A 15992-nucleotide genomic window follows, 5' to 3' on the forward strand; every position below is an offset into this window, starting at 1 on the left:
CACATGTGTATCATTGGGTCTGCTGCTGTAAACCAAGAGCTACAGCAACTGTCAGGAAAAGGGAGGGGGGAGAGGAGGGAGAGACAAGTCTCTTGCTGGTAGTGATCGCTTCCCATGAGATCTGTCAGCCCCCAGTACGGGATTTGCAAGTGCACAGTCAGGAGAAAGGCAGCACAAGAACAAGGGCCAAACATTGCTGCAGCAGCTCAGGGAGAGGTCACAGAGCTGCAGAGATGAGGTAGGCTGCAGCAGTCCATGGGGGGCTGTGGCAGGACAAAGGCTGAGGCACCTAAGGCACAGTCACTGTTCGGTCGCCAAGAGGCAGATTGTTCCTTGAAAGAGTTCAGGCTCTCATTATGACAAGGCCCTTAAAGGGTTAAATGGAAACAGGGAGGTACAACCTCTTGCCCAAAATTTCACCACTGTTCAAGGAAGGGAAAGGGAACAAAAGCAACATTATCTCAGCTGAGCATCCCATCTGAGACAGGGCATTTTCTTCTGCCTTCCAGGTCATTCCAAGTCTGTGTCACTTATATAGCAGTGACTCTATACAAATATTTTCCACGCTCTCACAATGTACTCACTCTGCACTGTAAAATGAGCAGAAGCTGGCAGGGGGAAGGGGCTGCAGTCAGTGCAGCATCAGGTCTGAGCTAAGATGATAGATCCGGTCTCGGGCAGCACAAACGCATGGCTTCCACTTGGCTTGCAGCATAAACAGCCCTCGTGCACCTCCACTTGCAGGGGAGCAGACTGCACTGACCGCAGTTTGAAAATGACTGTGTCGACAGATCTGCTGTATGTATCCTGAGGAGCCAGTACAGACACATCTGTACTGATGCTAAGGAAAATTCTACACACAGTGTGGGAGAAAGAATGGACTGTAACACTTTTGTGCTTTGTACATGTTCCCTGAAAAGTTTCAAGGCCTTAAAAGAGACTTTGAGAGGTATTGGTATATCTATATTTCAAGGTAATAGAATTCCTACACTTTTATCCTTCAGCATCAGGATCATAGAATAGTTTGGGTTGGAAAGGACCTTTAAAGGTCTCCTAGTCCAACCCCCCTGCAATGAGCAGGGATATCTTCAACTAGATCAGGTTGCTCAGAGCCCCATCCAACCTGACCTTGAATGTTTCCAGGGATGGGGCATCTCCCACCTCTCTAGGCAACCTGTTCCAGTGTTTCACCACTCTCATTGTAAAAAATTTCTTCCTTATATCTAGTCTCAATCTACCCTCTTTTAGTTTAAAACCATTACCCCTTGTCCTGTCGCAACAAACCTTGCTAAAAAGCCTGTCCCCATCTTTCTTATAAGCCCCCTTTAAGTATCGAAAGGCTGCAGTAAAGTCTCCCCGAAGCCTTCTCTTATACAGACTGAACAACTCCAACTCTCTCAGCCTTCAGAATTTTCCAGAAAGTAAAAGACATGATGTTTTCAACTATACAAAGTTATATTTTCTCCTTGGAGATGCAAAAACAACAAAAAAAATACTGGAAGGCACCAAAATTCCTGATTAGCCAATAAAACAATGAGTGCCTTATTAAGTAGGTATTACCAGCTGCTAAACATAAGGATCTTTCAAGAGCTGATATTTTGTCAGGTCATTTCCTAATAGGTGATGTGAAGTGGTATCCACCAAAGCCCTCCAGTATAGTAAATGGGCTGTCAAAGAAGCAGTTAACAGTTACCAAACTCCGCTAGGAAACATGTACTATAACCACTAATGCAGTATGGGCGTTCTGCTCTCTAAGCTCATAAGCACTATCCACACCAAATCAAACACCTTTGTTGGATCTTCACAAAATCCCCAACAAAAGTCTTTCATGGAAGCCTCATAGGACAAACCAACACCACACAGCAGGGAACAACTCAGACAACAATTACACCATTACCAAAACTGGAAGCTACCAGCTGCACAGTACTAAGGGGAACACAGTGCTTTCGAGACATGAAGAAACATTTCTACCTGATGATGCCCTGCCCAGTGTGGATGGCTCTCTACACTTCAAACGGCACAGGGGATCATACATTGTGTTATTCTTTATGGTGTAGACACACCTAAAAAGGCATTCAGAGCAAAGATTAGGTGAAATGGACCCTACGTTCATCTCTTCTTTGTACCAGAAGCTATGGGAAAGGCAGCAATGAATTGCTATCACTGTATTATGAGAAAAAACAGTGTATACTAATGTTTTCTGCATCAAGAACCTTCACCTTTTTTGAATAACTATGCATAAATGTATGGATCTGTAACAAATTATAAAAATCTCTGATTCTCAGAGAATGCTTTGCTCAGTTATTTGCTGTAAATCCACAGAAACCTCAGATAAGCCCAATGGGTAAATCACTGTGGGAAAAGTTGCTGAGCGCCCTGGGCACACATGTGGTGCACACATTTAGAGAGGACAGGGCAAGCCAGGTACTACTTGGAAAACATTTGAAACAGGCACCTGTTTCTGATTTTTATGGAAACATGTTTTGACTTGCGGGAAAGCCAGCTTGTCAGAGTACAAAAGAAGGGGTCTGTAGTTCCCAGCTTACAAAGACAGCCCCCATCCCAAGGAGTTTACAGAGGTTTTGCTGTGTTTGTACAGTACTTGGCTACAGCAGAGTGACAGTCAGCAACCGGTGCTCCTCGGCAATGTTGCAGTAAAAAAAAAAAAGGTACATTTCTCTGCCATGTTACAGGGTATGTCATGATGTACTTTCCTCACTCCTCCACTCATGTCTCCTGAGAGAGTGGTAAAACTCAGAGATTAAACAGTACGCACTCCCACTCTCCTGTTAAGGATACTTTAAGCTTTAACTGTTCGACAGGCTGCTCCTGTTTCTCCTTCCCCACTGCTCCCTGTGTAGGTGTGAAAAGGCTCTTGCGGACATGTGCTCCCCCGGCTTACGGGTCTGCTCCCTCATGGGCGGATGGCACCCCAGCTGCCAGCCTCCTTCAAGGGCTCCTGTGTTCAGCCTGCTAAACGGGATAGGCAAAGCTAACCACTTTGTCCTTCAAGAGACAGCCACAGGTTGGGAGCTTGAGCCTGTTGACTAGATTAAATCCTACGCGCCAAAGACAGTGGCATCAACCCAGAGGCAGGCATTCACAAGGGAGGAGCAGTTAGTCCTTACCTCAGTAAGGAAGCTTTGGCTCAGGAACAGCTCAATTCCCTGGGGACATCCCCTGCGAATCCCCAAAGCCCTTACCTGGATTTCTTGGCGAATGGACCCTTTCTACTCTCCCTGCCACATGGTCACCCCTGTCACGCCCTTCTGGAAAATGGGGTCAATGCAGAGGTGGCTCCACTAACTGCCCTCGAGGGAAGCCACCTGGGCTGAAAGCACATCTGATCTGATCAGCCTTCACAGTTCAGCAGCTTCTGTGGTGATGAGGTCTCCTTGTTTCCTGGGCTAGGATGAGGGAGGGCCTCATTGTTCCTCAGCAAAGCTCCTCGCCAAGAGCACAGCCCCACATGGCACCTCAACATCCCAGGGCGATCCCACAGCAACCTCTCCCCCTCAGCCAGCTCCAGCCCTTCTCCTATACCTGCTATGCTCATTAAAGTCACCAAAACACTGCAGGCAAAAAAAGTGACATTTTCTTTTTCTTTTCAGCCTAAGGGAACCACATCTTCCTGCCCACGCAGAGACAGGAGGGAGAGGAGAGGAGGGCCCAGCCCTGGGAAGGCAGGAGGAGCAAGGCACAAAATGGCAGGGGGCACTGCCTCGCCCAAGGAGCATGCCAGAAGCACGCCTCAGCACCATCACAACATATCCCAGGCTCTTGAAGGACAAAAAAACCCCCTAGATTTCAAATTTTGGCAGAGAATCCTGCATGATCTTTGATAAAATATCCTTAATCTCTCTGCCTTCAGTCCTCTTCAATAAAACTATGTAGCGCATTGCTGTGCAGCTCAAGACAGGTCAGGCTCTGGTCTCAGCAGTTGGGCCTCAGTCAGGAGCGTCCCAAAACCAGGAGTTATACTGGGCTATATTCCTCATTTTAAGTTTCTCAATCTTCTTTCAAAGGGCCTGTCACATTTTATTTGTGAAGTAGTGAGGCAGGGGTAACAACAGGCCTGTTACACTACCAGTAATGAAAACCCAGGCTTCCACTGCTGGTAAATCAGCCATGATCAGCATAAAAGATTTTTTTTTTCATCTTGTTGTAATGTTTTCAAATTACCTTAACATGCTGACTGGCATGACAATTTTCTAAAATTACCATAACTGTTACTATAAAAATGCTAAAAGATATTACTCTTCCTTTTCATCTTTTTTTTCCCCAAATAAAATGGGAAGCTACAAGCAATGGTGTTATAGAAAAAGGACAAACAAACTGGCAATTGACAAAAAATGTGAATATCTTTAAGAAAATTACTAAATCCCACTTTCATTTCTGTAAGGTTGTTAAATACTTATTTCTTCTATTTGCTGGTAAGATAAGTGCTTAACAAATATAATCTATGTATTGGTCCTGGGAGAGCCCTATTCATGATACAGAGAAAAACATTTTGAGCTCAGTTCCCCCATACAAGGCCATAACAACTGACTTCTGTGGTGCTCCTCTACATGTATCCTAGCACAACTGAGTCTAGACCCTGGCCCTTGAATTGCTCGATGTGGTTTCAAGAATCAAATGCAGCCCCTATTACTCTTGAGAATAGTCACATGTTAATAAAGTGGGTACTTGAAATCATGCAAAGTGCCTCTTCGGTAATGCTGTTTATGAAGTTACATTGTGTTTGGTTCGTAATGGATAGCTTCAACCCTGGTTTGGCACTGGGGAAGAGTTCTTGGGGAATGCAACAAAGGAGATCCATAAGACAGCTATGTTACTGAAACAAATAAAATCACTTTGAAGAAGAGAAAACATCCAGATGGACAAGATGAGACAGCAACACTTACACAGTGACCAGCAGTTTTGTGACAGATACCCAAAACAGAAAGAGATCTCTACAGAACAGAAGGAACTTATGTTGACAATGCTTTTAAGAAAACCTTTCAGAAGATACCCTTTGTTCTAGGACCAAAATGTTTTCCAGGACCATTACATCTTCCAGGCTCCTCATCCCCTTCATTTTTAATTAGCTTTTTTCTTAGCTGTGCTTGGTTCCATTTCCTCTGTAATAGCTGTCTTTACTGCTGTCCTCATACCAGAACTGTTAGCAGGCAATCAGTGCTCTTGGAACAGGGACTTGGATTACAAAGGCACAGAGAAGCAGATTTATGGGCTAGGCCTCTCCTGCCTTTGGGCAGTAACCTGGTCTGAGTAGGAGGGTCTATTCAAAATTGATCAGACACACCTTGCTGTACCTAGATATCTACCTACAGGTAGAAGCAGAGCCTGTTCAGAGAAATAATGAGGCAAATACTTGAACATGTGTTGTTTTAAGAGTAAACATAACTCCACAAGCAGAACACTCAAGTCACCACAGCCACAAGGTTAGATTGTTAGTTATACTTCTGTAACGCTGTTCATTTTTATAAAGTGATTCCCGACTTCTACCCCTGCATCTTATACCAGAACCCAACATCTAGCCTTCTCTGATAGGAATAAGTAAATCGACTCTCTTTTGCACTATGTCCCTTCTGTTATGCTCCAAAAGTGTTAAACTTCTCAAAGGGCTGATCTTCGGGATTTTGGTTTCAGTTCCTCAAGTTCCCTGAAATATTTTGTAATGCTGTAGTTTTATCTCCCCAGCTACAATTGTCTGCTCTCTCCCAAATGGATTTTTAGCCAGTAGCAAGAAATCTGTAGTAACTAAGAAGAGTATGCCAGTATGGTAGAAGTAGACACCAAATAACATCCAGCAGCCATTTTTGCTATTCTCATTGCACTTGAGCACAAACTTAGTAGAAGTCACAGATTTTGTGCTCTCCATTTTCACGGATCACTCAGTTCTGCTGTCACTTCTGGTAAGGAGTGTACCAGAGGGAATTAAGAACCACCACCTTCTTTTCACCACTGACAAAGGGCATTACAAAGTGCACCATTCCTAAAGGCAATGGGGTTCAAAAGCAACTGCAGACATTTCTTTCTCCAGGAGCTGATGCTGGGATGCTGTTCTTCCATAGCACAGCTGTTTGTAAACACTATAGCAGACAAGACCATGAAAAAAGCACATTGGATACAGAAAGCTCTCTGCAAACAGTTGCGGGGGGGTGGGGGGGCTGGGGAACAACCAGGGGAAAAAACCAACCAAACAAACAAAACAAAACCAACCCCAAAACCCCAAACACACACACGTGAGTATCCAAACTACCCATGCAGAAGCAAAAAAAAATGGACAAAAAGCACCTAATACCACAAAAAAATTAATGTAATAGAAACTCCCAAATGTCTTTCCCTAAGCTTAGATCACTAAACCATTTCCCTCTTCAGTATTACCTTATTTATGACACATTTCCATGCTTTCTAGTCCCTACTACCCCCAGGAGATACTGAAATATGCAAAAATCATTATCAGTTTCTCAAGACTTCAGTATTTTTGACTATTGACTATAGGTTCAGTTTAATTCTATTTTTATCTGAACTAGTCTGCCCATATCTAATGGCTTGGTTATATTCAAAAAAAACCTCTTTCTAATTTTAGAAGATATTGCAACTCACTCTTCTCATTTATAAATGTTTTAAGGTCTCCACACTACAGGTTTTTCCTCCCTTCTGTGTTAGTAAGGAGCAGTGTAGTTTCTGTTTTAAACTGCTTAATTAATACACAGTCATTTCGTAAAATATTTGGCAGTAGTAACTTCCCCAAAATGATGATTTTGCAATTATGTGTCCTAAGCTGTAATGACAGAAGACCAATTCAGTTGCTGCAAAATTAACATCGGCATCAAAGGGCTGTCTCCCTGAGCCTGTTTACTCTTATCTACTGATCTTTTAGAATTCTTATCAAGAGCATGATAAATTATTAAGATATATGACAACAAAGACTCCTCCTTGAACGATACTACAAAGACATTCTTCTAATGCTAAAATTCTGCTTATTACCAAAGAAATTGAAGGAGGTGGGAAGATGGAGGGTCCTGTGTAAGATTCATTTCAGGAAGATGTGTGCTTAAGGCCCTCTAAGGAAGGAGAAGAGCCAGTCAAGGGAGAATGCTGAATCTTAGGCATTTCACCCCAACACTATCCCCACCTTCCATTCAGATAGTGACTGTGGAAACTGCTGAAGGAAAAGGTTATGGTCCAATATTCTGTTGGCAAAGTACAGTCACTGTCATTTATTTTATCATCATAATAGCCCTTGGCAGGCTATCCTTCCCAGCAATACAACAAACATTTTAAATACCTTTTTAGCTAAGCAGTTTGGAGAGCTGTGCAAAAATAAACCACAAGTAAGAAGTTTCAACCCAAGAGTTAAAGCAACAGTAATTATTACTTAATTCCTCCTCATTTGCAGCTCCTTTTGTGGCAGCACAAAGGAAGTAGCCAGTGGGGATTCATTGCTTAGGCAGAGATGACACACAAAAGTGATCAGCTGCTTAGCTGTCAACTAAGATGATCAACAAATTTTCACTGAAGGGATGCATTTGCTTAGTTGAACAGAGTTGATAAGCCTTTGGGATGAGGAGACAGTGATTGACAATGAATACTAATTGACTAATGAAAAGACCTGCGGATTGCTAGTAAACAAAAGTTTCAGACCACTAGCATTAAGTGTGTCCTGGACTTGAATCGACAGCAAGCTTTCTGTCCACAAGGCAGGTTTTCTTAACTTTCATTTTGTACTTAAAACTTCAATCTTCTTCTAGAATACCATGCATATATGATCATTTTCCTACATGTTGAAATCATACCTTTTCCAACAACATTATCAAATCACTTATATTGAGGAGATATACCTTGCTGCTGACTGTAGGAAAAGTGTTTTCATGCAGAGGGATCAAGGAGAGAGGAGACACTGAAGTGCTCAGTTACAAGAACTAGTAGCTTGGAGTGGAAGTGATTTTTTTCCTAGCACTACACTCAGATCTTGGACCAGTCACAGTTTCAGTCTTTCTGTTCCTCTGAGTCTCAAGTCTCTAGCATTTGATAAGCCTTCAAGACCCCGAAAAAGAATATTTTCTCCAGATCAAGAAGTTACTATCATTCATCTGTAGTCTTCCTATTGCTTTAATGGGGATAGGACTCAGTAATAAATGCATGTGACCCCCATAAGCAGCAAAGGAAGTCAAATCTAGAGAGTTAGACAGTTCACCTGGTAGGTACTAAACAAATGTACAAGCCTAGACCCAATTGCTCCACAGCACACATTCTGCAAATGATACACTTCAATGCAGCAGAGGAGCTATACTGATTACAGAAGCACAGACTTTGCCCTTCAAAGCGTGACTAAATGCATTCACTAGACATATAATAGTTCTGAGAAATAATGTGTTCTTTAGGATAAAGCATGTAAGATTAAAGAACTGGAACTGACTCATTGGACACCCAGTCTATTCCCGGCCCCATGTTACACAACTGTCTCACTAGCTGACTAATTTCCAGTTTAAAAGTAAGTCTACCTTCCCTTTTGGTATGAAGGTGACAGTCCACCTGCTGCACCCACTAACAGGAAAGCAGAGGCACAGCCAAGCCTGGCTGCTTTGCCCTTTCTCGTGGAAGTTAGAGGAAAGATCTTGCCTCCGTATTCAGCCCCTCTCTGCTTTCACCTGCAGCCATATGGCTTGATTTCCCACTTACTAGTCTTGCTGGCAGGCAAGTCTTGCTTGCTCCAGGCCCTTACTCCAGGAAGATTAGAAACCTATTTCTAAATCACAGTCTAAACAGTCACAATTTATCTATTTTTTATTTTCTTGACATTAAATTAAACATGCATGATGTTTCCAGTCCTCATGTATTTGTGATTCTCCATAGTATGTCCCTCCATATACTTTTAAAGAATACCCTTCCAAATATTTTCCTGCTAACCAAAATGATGAAATTTAGTGCATTCCCTTTATCAGTCACTTTATCAACATACAATACCAGTTTAATTGGTGACCTAATTCTGATTGTATACTATTTATTTTCCTCTTCCCATCACATATCATTATGTTTTTCCTTTCAAAATTTGTTAGGGAATTGCAACCTCTTTCAGGGTCAGACAAAGAAGGCTGTACTAGTTAAGTGGCTAAATACTGTACTTTTCTAAAGTGATTGAATTTATTTAACTGACACTAAGTGCCCATTCTGTGGTGCACTTAAATAACCAGCCTGAATGGCAATCTGGTTATCAGAGTTAAAAACCTCTTAAATTTCACTCCTGCAAATCTCTTTTTCTGATCCTACCTCTAAAAGAGAAAGAGCTACAGGAATGATTGGGCTGCTTGAGAACATGCTCCACAAGCCTGGTCTTGCAAGGTGATGAGTCATTAATTCTGACTGAATTCAATGAGAGTTCAAGTTCTCAGCAGATTTCAAGTTACAGCCCTGGAGCTCAGAACCAGACACTTTGGTGAGGTGTTTTCAGTGAACATCCACTGTGCAGAGCAGCCACAAAGATTGAAGAGTTTACAGAAGAATAGGTAAAAGGACAGGAAAACTGGAGAAAAATAATTTGAACATAAATCTTTAAACATCTAAAAACCCAGACTAGCAGCCAATGCATACGTTGAATAAATGAGCCATTTTTCTTACTCAAATAATCACAGCAGCATGCATTTGGGTGCCTGTTTGAAGAGATTAGAGCAGTGATAATAATATTAGAGTCAGTAAACAACTAGTGTATGTATATTAGTATTCTGCATCTTTTATTACTTAACCCTTTGGAATAGCAATTAGTCTTCAGTTTAATTGACCAAATAAAGTTGGTAGAAAATTTAAAATGTCTTTTCCAAATGACAAAACTGAGGCATTTTATTGATCTTAAAGGTTTTTAATGCAAGCTGAGGACTGCTGAGGTAGCAGAACTGTCTACAATAGGTTACAGTGTACAGCGATAAACTTCCCATCTCCTCTCAAGCCTTCAGTGTGCTGTTCACTATGCAGTCTTTATCTTCACATGCTGACACATGTAATCTAACATTCTCACTTTGCCACAGTAGGAGCAATTGCTTGACAATTTGATTATGGTTTCCTGTCAGCTCATACACAGAATATTCTTTGAGCTTTCAAGAATTGCAAAATATTTTGATTTTACAATGATAATAATCTTCGGGGGAAAACATCATTTAAAATATTGATTTCTGATAGCAAACCTACTCCAGATCTGCATGCAGAAACTGCTCTGAACATCTAGAAGCTGATATGCTGCACATGAGGAGAGAGGCAGAAATGACAGTAATGTGCAAATAACAGAGAGAGAGGGTTGGTGAATGAAGGCAGTTACTATCTGACAGCTGCTCTGCACCCTGTGTGAAATGGGTGGATGGTCCCAGTCTGGGCTGTGGGAGACAGGCATCCTCCTCACAAAATTCCAGACAACAGGCTAAGCATAAACGCCAGATCCTGAAAGGACATGAGGACACCTTTATCTCCAAAAATGGCTTTGGCAAATCCCAGGTGAGGTTCATGGGCATAGGGAACGGCAGAAGACATGGCTGGTTGCTCTCTTTTTGGTTGCATCATTGAGACAATTGAGCACTCCACAGCAATTGCTGTCAGTCTAGCACATTTGGTTTGTTTTTCAGGACACTGTGTTATATAGCTCTTTATCTGTGGGTTGCAGCCAAAGAGCTATTGCCTAAGGCAGAGGTTGGGGCCAAAACGGAACTGATGCCACCTTTGCATTCCTTCTGTCCTGTGCTGGCTTGGTATTAAATTGTTCCCCTCATAGTTTGTTCCATTTCACATTAAACGTCAAACCCCCCAGTGGGTCAAGGTGATATCTAACACCATGCAGCAAAGTCTCAGTCAAACTCTTTGGCTCTGGCCATGTCCTAGAAGCTTAGTGTTCACACAGATCTCTCGGTATGAGCCAGTGATGCCAGGTGGGCTCTCTGTGCTAGCAAAACAGCCAGAGCAGCTGCAACACACTTGGTGAACTAAGCCCATGCAGTTACGTTTGTTGCTTTCAAATAAAATTTCAAGAAACATTTTTGTAACAAAAGTTTCACTGAATGTCAAGTGATATAGAGGTCTACATCCTGAGGAACAAATTGTGTGAACAGTTTAGAGACCAGTTTCTTTCACCATATATAGTCTGGACTCCTATCTCTAATTGAAGCAAAAGGGAAGACAGACATCCAAATAGTTTTACCTCTGTGGCTGTTGAGCATTTGTGAAAACATTATCCTAAAAGCCAAATTTCCTTGTCACAACAAAGTCAAAGTAGACCTTTTACTTGCTTAAAATATAAAGGGGTTTTTTTATTGTTTAAATTGCTATTTTCATCAAGACATCAAAATACATTTTCTTTTCATTCTTCTTGTTGTCATTGTCCCCGAGGTATGACAGTTACATGAAAGAGAACAAGGGAATAACTACAAAGGGAGTGATGCAAGACAGAGCAGTCTTGGATGTCTAGAATCAGACTGAAGAGCAAAGACATTAAAATGGAAGAGATACCACTGAAAAGAGTTCTATTACTGAAACTGCGTGACTAACAATAATTTATATGCACCCAGGAACATATGTGCACCCCCAGAACACAATCAATCACTTCACCTGGAATTCAGCCACTCAGCACTATAATATTCATACATACAAGCTGTTAGCTACCATTAATCAAAAAGCTTTTAACTAATTACTTAAACTTTTAAACAACAATTTTATGAATTTACCCTAAATTACCAAATTACCATCATATCTTATTTTATCAATAGGTATTCAGCTAATATCTTGCATTCTGCCAAATACTAGAGACAACCTAGGTGTATCATGAGAGGCAAATATGTCAAATTAGACAGCCAGTACCATGAAAATCTTTGCAACTCTGAAGAGCTGTGACATGCTGTAGATGGAGAAGCCTCAGCAGATATTAAGAGCCACATGGACCTCAGCAGACTTAGAGTTTAGGTCCCTTATGTCTAAGGGGATCATGAGAAATCTCCAGATACAAAATATCCAAAAGAAAGTCATCATCTTTGCTTGCACTACTGTGTACTACAATTCATTCAAGTCAGTTAATTGTTGAACAGGAGGAAGAGCTTCGGAAATAGCCTCCTTTATATAACACTAGACAGTTTCTGTCTTCTGCCAAACACAGTAAAGGACAAAAAGCTTCTCTCAACCTTTTTAGATGAGTCTGTCTAACCTACTGCACCACAGTTTAAAGAGGAATGATTTAGCTGTAACCAGTTGATTCCGCTGTTGTGCTGTAGCCAGTCTTGCCAAGGCTGTTAAAATACCATTACTATTTCAAGATAGATTTTTTGGTAATAAAAAAGAAATAGGACAGCCTGCATAAGAAAGGATTATAAACTACTAAAGCAGAATACTTTGACAAATGGAGTTTCACATTAGATTAATTGCAATTATTGTATTTTTAAAATGTAATTATGTATACATTTTATAAGTAATGCTGACTTACACATACAAATGGAATGAAAAATGGAAAGCAATGCTCAGCAAAATGTAGCTCAGCTTTTTTAATTCATATGAACCTTTCCATCTCTAAAGTGATCCAAAATTTAAACTGAAGTGCTTTTCTAGATGGTGTCTAAATGGCTGAAGGGGCTTCTTTTCTGTTTGTTCTAGCTTAACTTTTTGGTGACCAATATAGCATTTCTCACCAAACTGATCTTTTCAGAAGAGGCACAATGTCTGAGGCTGCACTCCCCAGCAGTGTAGATATGAGGCTGTGATAAAACACTTCTGGAGTATTTTTCTTCCACAATTCTGTTTTCAATACTATGCAGATACTCTTCCCAGAAACTGCACAGAAGCCATGAATTGAGCGGCTTCCTTGGTCCTTTGCGGTCAGATCTAATAAACATTGAGACTGTATAGAGATTACCAAAAAGAACTGCCTTTCATATCTCTGGTTGACTCCCCAAAGTACATTTGTTTTATAAATGAAGAAAATATATTTTTATATATGCAGCAGGTGTGGAATATAGATGCCTCTATTTATGCAAATAATTAAAAATAAATGTCAGGCCTACCACATCCCTGATCATTTAAGTCACTTTAACGATACAAGAAATATAAAAGACGACTTTACTAAAGATCTCTAAAGAGAGAAGGGCAACACCACTAAATAAAGAAGGATTATCATGCTGGGGCAAACTGGAAAGGAGATGGCATTCATACAAAATGCAATTTACTTTGACAGTAATTTTCTGTATTTCCCCTGCTATTATTGAAGATATATGTGTTTGAATAAGAGCTATTTTCTCTGAGAAGCCAGCTGTTCATTCTCTTTGGTCTTCAGTTAAGTCATATAGTCCTGTGTTAATGGCTTCACCATTTATTACATAAGAAAAATTATTATGATGTCATCAATTTGTCATTTAGAGCCTTACTGCAGGGTCAAGTAACTGAAGGGCGTGTCTTGAGAAACTGAACTGCAGTGTGCCTTGAGAAAAATCATTGCTTTCAGAATTTTGGGGGAGGTTTATTGTTTAAATGGTGAACAAAAAAAAAAGTGAGGAAAGGGACAAGCAATTCCTTAGAGGTATATGCTTTTATGTGGATGCCATAGAGACTTATTTCAAATGCCAATTTTCAGTCTCTCTGAATTAATGTTCTTGAATACGCTGTTTATCTTTAAATCAGGACCAGCTGTCTTCTTTTACCTACCTCTTTATTCCGAGTGGTCAAGCATGATTACAAATGCCATCACAGGGTTTTAATTCCGAAAAAGTTTGAAGAAATATTTGACCCTCAGCATTCACTATATGTCAGGTTTTTTTCTTTCTAAAAAGCTCTGTCCCTTTGTGGTGGGCATTATCTAGCTTATTGTCATGTTAACAGCATGTGCAAGTACTGTTCTGCCTAAAAAGCCTCACTGTGAGCAGGCAGAGGGGAGAATGTGACCTTCTCCTGACTGCTGTGCAAGGACAGACCCTGGGTGCAAGGGGGAGAACTGATCCTCCTCAGAAGGGTCAGGGCTTGCTCCAGGCCAAGCTACTTCCAGGTGAGATGCGAGTGAGACCAGGTGACACTGTGCTGCCAGCCCCAACTGCTGCACGGAGAAACAGTGACCCTGACCCCAAAGCAGGAGACGAGGCACTTCTTCCCCACCCATCCGAGGAGAAGATGTGTTAATACAGCTCCTTATGTTCCTGATGAACACTCAGACAGGCAGGTGACCTGCAGCAGGACAGGAACATCCACTTTCATTGAGTCCTACAGACAGATGAGTACTGGCAAGGTCTGACCCTGAGGTTCTCAATCTCAGGAGAACCACATTCCTCCCAAGGAGCTCTTCTGGCCCCAACGTTCTTGGAGGCTATTGGAAATCAAAAATAATTTGACAAAGATTGATAAAAAAAGTGTAACTAACAATATGGAAAGGTCAATAATGAGATGGTGGGCTGACAGAGAGAATATGAAAATCAGGCTGAAGAACCATTCCAAAAGATTCACTGCTCCAGAAGAGGTGCTTACTGTTAGGTGTTTGAGTATATTTAAGATAGAAAAGTTATTTAAGGTAATTGACACACTACAGCTATTAGCACAATCCTATAAAAATCATGCATTGATCTTCAAGGTCAGAATATTTTGCTTTCCTTCCCAGTTGTAATACTCAAAATAATACCTAACTGATCATTGCTATATGCAGGTTGTCTTTTGCCTTCTAGATGTTATCCAATTATATATAAACAGCTCTGAAATACAAGCAGCTCGACACCATTATTCCTCCTTTTTCGAGGGTCATAAAATATACCTAACAAACTTTCTTGTTAAAGTATGGGTGTCCAGAGCTCTTATCCTGGCCTGTAATGATTATACCCCGTGGCTTCTTTTACAAGTAGGTATGGCTACAAGACCGTGCTTTGCTTGGAGATTAACTATAGCATTTCATGTAGTTGTCCTTTCTTACTATGTATCTGCAACAGAAAACAATTAAGGTACTGGACCAAATTAGTTGTAGCTGTTGTAGTGTTGTAGTATTGAAAAAGATTTTTAAACTATCTGAAACTGTGTAAATTGGAATTCAGTCCCTCTCAGTCAGTTCTCTGCACAGAGAAGCCAATGCTCAGCTTCTACACATGGTTATACTGAACGTTTCTCATGTGCAGGGTTAACTGACATTGTGGAGACAAGAACCACACAGCTCTAATTGAATTTTTGTTTGCCGTCATTGAAATTCTTGAACTGATTTCAAATATGCAGTCTTAACAAGGGAAAAAGAGTTGACCCCATTAACTGCATTATCTTTAGATTCTATATATCCCCAACAGAGCGGATTAGATTTCACCTTAAACTCCTACCCAAAATAAGAGACCATGCAAACATAAGCAATTAAAATGAATGAGTTCCATCACATAGAGTTTAAATGTGAATGACGGATGCACAATCATTTCAGAATTCTTATTCTACCCCAAAAATTAATATGGTAAAGGCAGATAATTAACAAATCTATTTCCAGAGATTGTTTCTGAATGATCATGGATGATTATAAATATTAGTGCTAGTTCCTGTACTTTGACCTTCAGGGACCTCAAATCACTCCAAAAGGAGAACTCTAAGGACAAAAGACGAATCTAATCAGGTACCACTGTGAACCTTTCCCAGCAAAAACAGGTATGGTTTGGCATTGTAGGAAGACATCATTGATGGCACTGTAGGAAGACAGACCTCAATGTCCACTCAGGCTGTAATCTGAAACCTTTGGATATATTCCATGGAAGTCAGTGTAGCCTACAAGAAACTGATTATCATATTTTCATGTCCGATTTGCACAGAGTTGTGATACAGTAGTTAGGGGAGAAGAGAGTGTGAATCAGTATGCTCCTGCCTTATACTGCCCTCTGAAGAAAGGCGTAAGCGCCCCTCTTTCCCTTGGTCTGCACAGACTAAGGTCAGATGTGTCACCACCTCCTTGCTCCCTCCCCCGTATGACCAGCCTGTTCTTACAGCTGCCAGCTCCATAGCCCTCTGGTTGCAGCAGTCTCTGG

This window comes from Ciconia boyciana, chromosome 7 (assembly GCF_034638445.1).
Source record: "Ciconia boyciana chromosome 7, ASM3463844v1, whole genome shotgun sequence".
In the NCBI taxonomy this organism is placed as follows: domain Eukaryota; kingdom Metazoa; phylum Chordata; class Aves; order Ciconiiformes; family Ciconiidae; genus Ciconia; species Ciconia boyciana.